The sequence below is a fragment of the Chenopodium album genome, chromosome 1 (assembly GCF_948465745.1).
Source record: "Chenopodium album chromosome 1, dcCheAlbu1.1, whole genome shotgun sequence".
Classification (NCBI taxonomy): Eukaryota; Viridiplantae; Streptophyta; class Magnoliopsida; order Caryophyllales; family Amaranthaceae; genus Chenopodium; species Chenopodium album.
Genome location: NC_137834.1, coordinates 21858875 through 21868604, shown reverse-complemented (window position 1 = coordinate 21868604; position 9730 = coordinate 21858875).

Sequence of the window (9730 nt, the reverse complement as noted above, 5' to 3'; positions counted from 1 at the left end):
ATCCAGCACACAATTTTTGGGCCCATAACATTTGTCATCAAGAAAGAACTCGGTCTTACCCTCCTCTACGGGCTCCACAACATAAGTAGGCTGACAGTCATAATAAAAGCGGTCACCAGGAGAATCAGTCATCCTGCCCGATTGAAAAGCCGGAGAAGGAGATGGTGATGGAGTCTCAGTGATGCCACCTCGCACTACATATTGGTCAAACCGATGCACGCTAGCCATGTCATCAAGCCAAGCAAAACTGTCTAAAGGCTAAACATGGGGAATGGGGCTAACAAGAGACACGTCAGGGGGATTAGCCTTGACAGCGTCAGCTAACATTTTATGGCGCATTGTGCGCATCCTCAAACAGGTGAGATGGGATAAAGAAATCCCATCCAGCATGAGCACCCGCTCACAATAAGGATCAAAGAAATTAGGACGGGGTTTGCGCTGGAAAGGGCAAAAAGAACTACCCTCAGCGGGATGACTTATGCCTGACCCAGACGCGGCAGCAGGAGTCGCAGCAGTACCCATCCCACTCGCAGCGGGGGGACAGTCAGAAGGCATAACTGTCAGTATAGGATTAGGAGAAAAAGAAGGAGAAACAAGGGAAGTGTGCGCAGGGCGCTCACCTGAAAGAAAGGATCGGGAAGGAGAATCCGATCTAGTGGCCGTTTGAGGCTCACTCATGTTCTGACTATCAAAAGCGTCAGACATTATGAAATCTACAGAGAAATACAAGCCCACAAAGAGAAGGAAAAGCAATGGGGCACCGAAAATCAAAGATCAATTTAGGAGACAAGAACAATGAATGAATAAGGAGAAAAAATCAAGAATGCAATTACAACAACAACAAAGAGGAGAAATCAAACAGCGACAATTGGGAAGAATAAAAAGACACAATCGTGTGAAGGAAAAGCAAAAAGAAGCGAAATTGGGTAAATACAAACAACAAAAGGTACAAAATAAGTACCTTTAAGAGAAAAAGTTGCAGAAGCAACAGAGTACGACAACAATGGCGAACACAAAAGCCTGAGCAAGAAGAAAGTTCAGATTTGCAATCAAGAAGAACAAAGGGGAAACAAGTCAGAAAAGAAACAAGAATTAAGGAGGGAAAAACAAATAAAGGGGAAACAAAGGCAAAATCAAAGACGAGGAAGCAAGAACTTACCGCAACAATGGAGGAACACGAGCATTTGAAAGAGAGAGAACAAAGAGCGAAAATTTTGAAATGACAGAGTAATGAAGAAGGGAAGATGAAAAGTAAGAGGAGTAAAAGACATAAGTGAAAAGGGGGATATTGAAATTAATACGGAGTAAATGGGCGGCTAGACACAGGGCAAAGCCAAACCACCATGTCACCTCAGTAGAATCAAATTGATAGCCCGGATCGTCAACACGTGTCCCACTCATGCAAACACTATTCCCGCCCTAAAAAAAAATCAGCGGGAGTGATCGAAAATCCTCTCTACAAGCTCGTCATTTCTCAAACTTCAGCGGGAGTGATCGAAAATCCTCTCTGCAAGCTCGTCATCTCTCAAACTTCAGAGGGAGTGATCGAAATTCCTCTCTACAAGCTCGTCATTTCTCAAACTTCAGCGGGAGTGATCGAAATTCCTCTCTGCGAGCTCGTCATTTCTCAAACTTCAGCGGGAGTGATCGAAAATCCTCTCTACAAGCTCGTCATTTCTACAACTTCAGCAGGAGTGATAGAAAATCCTTTCTGCAAGCTTGTCATTTCTCAAACTTCAGCGGGAGTGATTGAAATTCCTCTCTGCAAGCTCGTCATTTCTCAAACTTCAGCGGGAGTGATCAAAATTCCTCTCTATAAGCTCGTCATTTCTCAAACTTCAGCGGGAGTGATCGAAATTCCTCTCAGCAAGCTCGTCATTTCTCAAACTTTAGTGGGTGTGATCGAAATTCCTCTCTACATGCTCGTCATTTGTCAATCTTCAGCGGGAGTGATCGAAATTCCTCTCCGCGAGCTCGTCATTTTTTCAGACTTCAGCGGGAGTGATTGAAAATTCCTCTCCGCAAGCTTGTCATTTCTTAGAAACAGAGTTTTCTTTGACATACAGATAGTGCGACAACACAGCTACCAAGATCAGAACCTGACCTCCCAAGTCTCCATGTCGCATCAACACCCTAGAGACTTGAGGGGCTAGGAGTGTACAGGTTAATTAAGTCGGACGACCCGTTGAGCCACGGCCAATAAGGCTACACGTTCAGAACAACTAGAATGAACAAACCTCACGCCATCTCTTGAGGGGCTAGTTGTAGGGGATAGCTCCAGCAGAGCTATTCCTACCAGCTAGGCTAAGTTAAGAAGACGGTACCTGCATTTAAAGAGTCGGCATGAGTGACCTCATACCACCTCTTAAGAGGCTAGTTGTATAGGATAGCTCCCGCTGAACTATCGCCCAGCCCCCAGGGTGCGCACTCATTGCTAAGAAGGCAATTAAGGAAGGCTCATTAGCCTGGTGGATTCAGCCCGTAGGGCTAACCAGGCTGAACTCTCCATGAAGGAGATGGTACGCCTATAAATAGAGGGTAAAGAACAACAGAAAAGAGTTTAAACACTCTAGTTAGTACACTTTCTCTCTCTAAACACTCTCTAATTTAAGCTTTGAAGGGGGGTTCCTCGAGCCACCCTCAAGGGCAGTTTACGTGTGCTGCCGTGTGTAGTTTGTTGACGGGACCCAGCTCACCCAGGAGAAACCTTGGATCCATACTTGGAACAGGAATATTTCAAGCCATACCACACTTGTGCCCCACTGTGATCATACACTTAAGCATGGTGGCGTCCAAAGGTAAGGAAGCTAGAGCAAAAGAGTCGCTAAAAGGTTTTAGGAACTTGTAAATCGTTCACAGAGTGAAGGTTACACCCCTTAACGATTCATGAGATTTTTAACTCCAATAGGTCGAAAACCATGACTGGAAGTTCGGGGATGAAGGTACAAATTCAACCTAAAAGAGATTAAATATGCCTTAATAATAGGCCTCTACTTTATTCTTCTCGTATTTGTGTGCGCTTTCTGACTAACATGAAATCATTAGATTGACCCTAAACCTGTTTAATCTATGTTGGATGAACATTAATGCACAAACAAATATATTATTGGCGATCACTTTAATTATAATCATATTATCCTAAACAAGATTATTAATTATCTTATTAAGCGTGATTAAAAGTACAAATTCCATTTAACTATGCATAAAAGGCGTGATCAAGCAATAACAATAATAAACATCAAGAAACATAATAAAAAACAAAATAACAATAATAATGATAATAATAATCATGTTAAAGCATAATATTATTAGCAAGATCCTAGGCATCATACTAACAAGTTTAATAACATACCCTAGCATGTCACTAAACAATAAAGATCAAAGCTTCATCCCTAACATGATACTAACATGATATTAGGAAAGAAATAGGAAGAATCATAATAATCAAACTTGATTTTAGAAATTTTAGTTAACCCTAAACATGATACTAGGAAGCAATAAAACATCCTAACATGATACTAGGAATCAAAAAAATAATCTAAGCATGATTTATCTATCAAAAGAATAATAAAACAATTAAATTACTTACTTTGATGCCTTGTATCTTTTTCTAATAACAAAATACACATATTAGTAACTTCAAGGAAAATAATAATTCAAAACAATTAAATTAAATAATTGAAATAGGGATTTGGGAACAAATCCTCAGAAATTATCAACCTTTAACGTCTAGGGCGAAGGCAAATTCGAACTTGGCTTGGTGTTTCTAGAGCTAGTGAGTGAGGAATTTTAAGAGAAGGAAGGTTTAGAAAAATAATAGAGAGAGAAGGAAAGCTACTATCTTTTTGAGAGAGAAAGAGAGAGATGATTGTTGTTAATGATTAAAAACGAGGAGATACGACCCTTATTTATAGAAAAAATAGCACGGAAATCGAAAGAAAAGAGTTCGAGTCCTATTCAAAATAAAAGACTTCATATCGCCAACGACAAGAGCAGCGCAAAACGACAAGCTCTCGGTAATGTGACCCCTACCTTGATGGTACTTGAAGTGTGCATCTGTGTTCCAACTAGGTAATATCTTCTTAGGTGCGGGATCTTGAATAGGTCCAATGGGAGTTATAAGACCTTTATCATGAAGGCGATCGAATGATGTGTCATAACTTATCCCAATAGGTGTAAAGGTTCTCTTTTGCTCTCGTTTGTAATGACAAGGACCTCATCTAAGTTGAACATGTTAACGTTGTTCGAGTGGGTAGTTTTTGAAGAAGAAATATTGTCGTTCTTCTTTCCTTTCCAGCCATTGTTATTATTGTTGCTATTCTTGGCCTTCCTGTTGCTTAGATGAACATTAAGGTGATTTGAATCAATGAGGTCTTGAATGCGATCCGTGAGGGTAAAACACTTTTCGGTGGTGTGACCATGGCCTCTATGATATTTACAGTAAGAGTTTGGATCCCAATTGGGAGATTATTTCTTAGGTGGTGGGTCTTGACTGGGGCCGACATGATGAATGAGACCTTGATCATGAAGATAGTCAATAGCTTTATCATAAGTCATTTCTATTGGCGTGTGATCTTCAATGGTCCATTTTGCCCGTGGCATAGGAGCATTGATTTCTTCATTAAATCGTTGGTGGGAATTTTGTTCGATAACCATCATCCGATTTGCTAGTCCTTCTCCTACATTTAAGAGCATGGCAATGACATCTTGCAGTTTTCGAACGTCTTCTTTTAGACTTGACAAATTTTCCCCGGTATTATATAAGAAAATTTTTTCATCCTCTACAATCATGGCCACTTCATCAATAGAGGTTATACAAGCTATCTCGATCATGGGCTCACCTACAAGTGTGATAAGGAGTGAAGGATTGAAGGATGTTTGATCTTCTGCGATGGCTAGAATCTCGGAAGTTTTATTGTCATCGATCAGGTCTTGAATAGCTTCTTTGAGTTTCCAACACTCCTAAGTGTTGTAATCCTTTCTTTGATGATATTTGCAGTGTTTATTAGGATCCCACTTAGGTGGCCTGGCTTCTTGAACTGGGTCTTTGATAAGTCTTATAAGCATGACTAGTCCTTTGTAGTGTAGCTTTTCGAAAGCTGTTTCATAACTGATACCAAGTGGAGTGAACACTCTTTTCGACCTTTGGATTCGTGGTTTAGAGGTGTTTGTAGCATGTACTTCGTTAATGGGAGAGGAAGAAGAAGGATGATCGTTCTTCTTTCCTCTCGCACTATTATCTTTCAGAGTCATCTTCAATGTCAATGCATATATTATACACAGCTTTGAAAGTATTCAAGTTATGTTGGTATTTTAAGTGCTTTGCATATTTTTCTTAAAGGTTCTTGATGAACATCCTTACAAACTCTTTTTCGGTGGGACTTAACCATATTATTAGAAGTTTCCCTCCATTTGTTGAAGAAGGAAGTAAAGCCTTCATTCTCTTTTTGTTTTAACATCTCAAGTTGTCTATGGTCTGTTTCGTTTTAGATGTTGCACTTATATCTATCTACGTAAGCGTTTGTTATGGAATCCTAAGAAGAGGTTTTCTCTTTTTCAAGAGAAAAGAACCACTGTTGACAAACAGTTTATAAAGATAGTGATAACAAAGATCGAATGAAAAATCTTATTATCAATCCCCTTAATGTTCATTATAGTTTAAAAAGCCCTTAAGTGAAAGTAAGGATTGTTAGTTGACTTAAACTTAGGGATGTCACTAGCATTGAACTTCTGTGGAAAAAGTTCCTTGACCACTGAGACCCCTTGTGAGCTAATGCCCTGAAATCTATAGTCACAGGATATTTTGCTCAAGCTTTCTTGCATGAACTCCATTTGTTGTTGCCTTACAGGGTCATTCACATGAAGAGCTATACACTTCATTGATTCAGTTAGGTTGGCCACATCCTTCATGAGTTCATTAACTTCTTCCTGAGACGCCATTATCGGTTTATCAAAAAGTGAGACTTGAACAAAGGTATCGTCCTTAATTAATCGCCCTTCTCTCCTTGACCAAGTGTTGTGGAAAGGTAACTTAGTGGTAAGTTTTTTTATTAATTATTTTTACTCAAGCTCTATTCAACATGCAATGGATGGGAAGAGAACATGGAAGGAAATAGAAATGGGATGGACCCTCAACTCAAATGACGGGAAAGCGACTCATGCATGAACCTAAAACATGGTCATGGTGTGAAAAGAGTATGTACAATGTGTCTGCTCAGACTAGTGAGTTTAGGTGACATGTTAAGACTTGTGTCATGACCATGTGACTAGACTCGAACAAAGACTAAGTTAAGACCTCATATATGTGTACTAAACTGGACAAGTTATAGTGTTTTAGTCATACCTTTTTATCTGTGACTTTGATTGGGACGAAACCAACTCCAAATTGAAGATAAAACTCAGGGATGCAAATCCATTGGTTTTACGACCCGTAACTCTTTCTAGAACTCTGGCTATGACCAAAACAAGTTAATGTTTGTGCAGTATACATGAATAAAAATCCGGGTTGACTGAAATAAACTATGACTCGATTTTAGACATATTTATTAGCTCAAATTAATTAATCAATTAATTAAGATAAGTCCTTTAGTCCTTGGTTACTTTATTTATGCATATTCATAATTACAAGTCTACCCAAACGGTTAGTTTAATCACATGTAAGAATGCACAAGAAAATAATGCACAAGAAGTCAAAAGGTCACAACATGATGCAATGAATTGGCAACCTAACCATGGCTCTAGTTTTCTAAAGTTCAGGATATGGGTTAGTCGAAGAGGGTCCATGGTTATGAGTCAGGATGCACCACGTGGAAGCCTTACCTTTGGAAGGGTTGGCGCGTGTGGATGAGACCCTGTGAGTTAAACTCGCTTCCATGGTTTAGTGAATTCAAGAATCTCGGATGTACCCTTCGTTACCAGGAGTGTTCAATTAGGTAGACGGAGCATGAATTCCCAGAGGATTATGTCCATATGTATAACACATATGGGTTTCAGAAAATAGGAAAAAACTCAATTAGGAAGTAAAACCAAGCAAACAGTACTAGAAAACTAGTCAAAACAAGAAGGTAGATTTCTGGCTCGGTAGTGGAAGAATTTGGCACAAAAAAATAGCGTCGTCGCTAGACATTGGCACTGTCGCCAGGCGAAAATGCCATCGTTTAGCGCTGACGCTATTTTCTCAGCGTTAATAACTACATGCCTTGACAGCTTTCTATTCTTGAATTTTCTAGTTTTTTCGTAGCATTATTTCGATTTTAGTTGTGAAAGGTATTTCCCTAGATTCCTACGTGTAAAAATCCCATGTTTTTAACTCATTACGGATGTTCTTTCCAATGAAAACCTTGTTATGCGTATGCCAATAATGTCAATCAAAATTACGCACATGAAATACTCAGAACACTTCGAATCTCATCCACTCATTCTAAATCATTGCAAAAAAAAAATTAGGAATTAAAACAGAAATCCTCCCCAGTGGAGTCGCCAAAAAACTGTAGGGAATATTTCAAGTCATCCCACACTTGAGCCCCACTGTGATTATACACTTAAGCATGGTGGCATCCAAAGGAAAGGAAGCTAGAGCAAAAGAGTCGCCAACAAGTTTTAGGAACTTATAAACTGTTCAGTGGGTGAAGGTTACACCCCTTAACGATCCAGGAGATCGTTAACTCCAATAGGTCTAGAACCATGACTGGAAGTTCAGGGATGAAGGTACAAATCAAACCTAAAAGAGATTAAATATTCCATAATAATAGGCCTCTACTTTATTCTTCTCATATATGTGTGCGCTTTATGACTAACATGCAATCATTAGGTTTACTCTAAACCTGTTTAATCTATATTGGTTGAATATTAATGCATAAACAAATCTATTATTGGCGATCACTTGAATTATCATCACATTATCCTAAACAAGATTATTAATTATCTTATTAAGCGTGATTACAAGTACAAATTCCATTTAAATATGCATAAAAGGCGTGATCAAGCAATAACAATATTAAACATCAAGCAACATAATAAACAACAAAATAACAATAATAATCATGTTAAAGCGTAATATTTTTAGCAAGATCCTAGGCATGATACTAACAAGATTAATAACAAACCCTAGCAAGTCACTTAACAATAAAGATCAAAGCTTCATCCCTAACATGATACTAACATGATATTAGGAAAGAAATAGGAAGAATCATAATAATCATACTTGATATTAGAAATTTTAGTTAACCCTAAACATGATACTAGGAAGCAATAAAACATCCTAACATGATACTAGGAATGAAAAGAATAATCTAAGCATGATTTCTATATCAAAAGAATAGTAAAACAGTTAAAGTACTTACTCCGATGCCTTGTATGTTTTTCTAATAACAAAATACAAATGTTAGTAACTTCAAGGAAAATAATAAACCAAAACAATTAAATTAAATAATTGAAATTGGGATTTTGGACCAAACCCTCAGAAATTATCAACCTTTCACGTCTAGGGCGAAGGAAACTTCAAACTTGGCTAGGTGTTTCTAGAGCTAGTGAGTGAGGAATTTTAAGAGAAGGAAGCTTTAGAATAAGAATAGAGAGAGAAGGATAGCTTCTAGCTTTTAGAGAGAGAAAGATAGAGATGATTGTTGCTAATGATTAAAAACGGGGAGATACGACCCCTATTTATAGAATAAATATCACAGAAATCGAAAGAAAAGAGTTCAAGTCCTATTTGGAATAAAAGATCTCCTATCGCCCATGACAGGAGCAGCGCCAGACGACAAGCTCGTCTCCAAGCGACATGTATCGTTGCCAGGCAACAGACCTGTCGTTTGGCGCTAGGATAGCTTTTTTGCGGATTTTGTTTTTATCATATCTTTTGATCCAAAACTCCAAATAAGTTATATAATATGTCGTTGGAAAGCTCTTGAAATATATTTTCCAAACAAATTAGAATTAGATAAAAATCTTTTGTAGATAAAATATATGGCCGAAATAGTGGAAGGTGTCAGTTTTGGATAGAGTTTTGTATTCAATTCATATCTTTTTCGTTATAGCTCGGAATTAATATTATAATATATCAATGGAAAGATAATGTCAAGATATATCCAACAATATAACATTTGGATAAAGACTATGAGGAAAATAAAATAATATCTGACTGTCTTTGAACATCTTTAAATTCGAATAGAATTTGGATTTCAAAAAAAGGAAAGTTTTATTTAATTTCAAATTCTTTGATTTTATCTTTTCAAAATGGATAATTAAGATCTTTTAGAAACTTATGGAAGTTTCTGATTAATCTTAATTACTTTAGGAATAGGATTAAACCTTTGGACCCTCCACATGATCATTAGGTCGTAGGTAAAATCCGGTTTGGGCCCAGTTTAGTATTTTGGCCATAACTTCCTCATTACTCATCGGAATTGGGCTTATAATATATAGTTGGAAAGGTCGTTTCAACCCCATCCAAGTACACTATTATTGGACCCATATCATGGACCAAACTAAACTGGAATGCACGTGTTTCATAAGTAGGGTAAAAAAAGAAATATTTTCAAAAACAGAAAGAAAAGATATTTTAATAAAAACATCCTCATCACTAGACTTTTCACACTTTTTCTTTGTTTGATAACACATGACATGGAAGGTATTCATCACTGGGTTTGGTTTTGGGGAGACACATTTGGGTGTCTACAACCCTTAAAAAGTGTAACCATGAAATGATCACCTCCTTTTTATTTTATTTCAC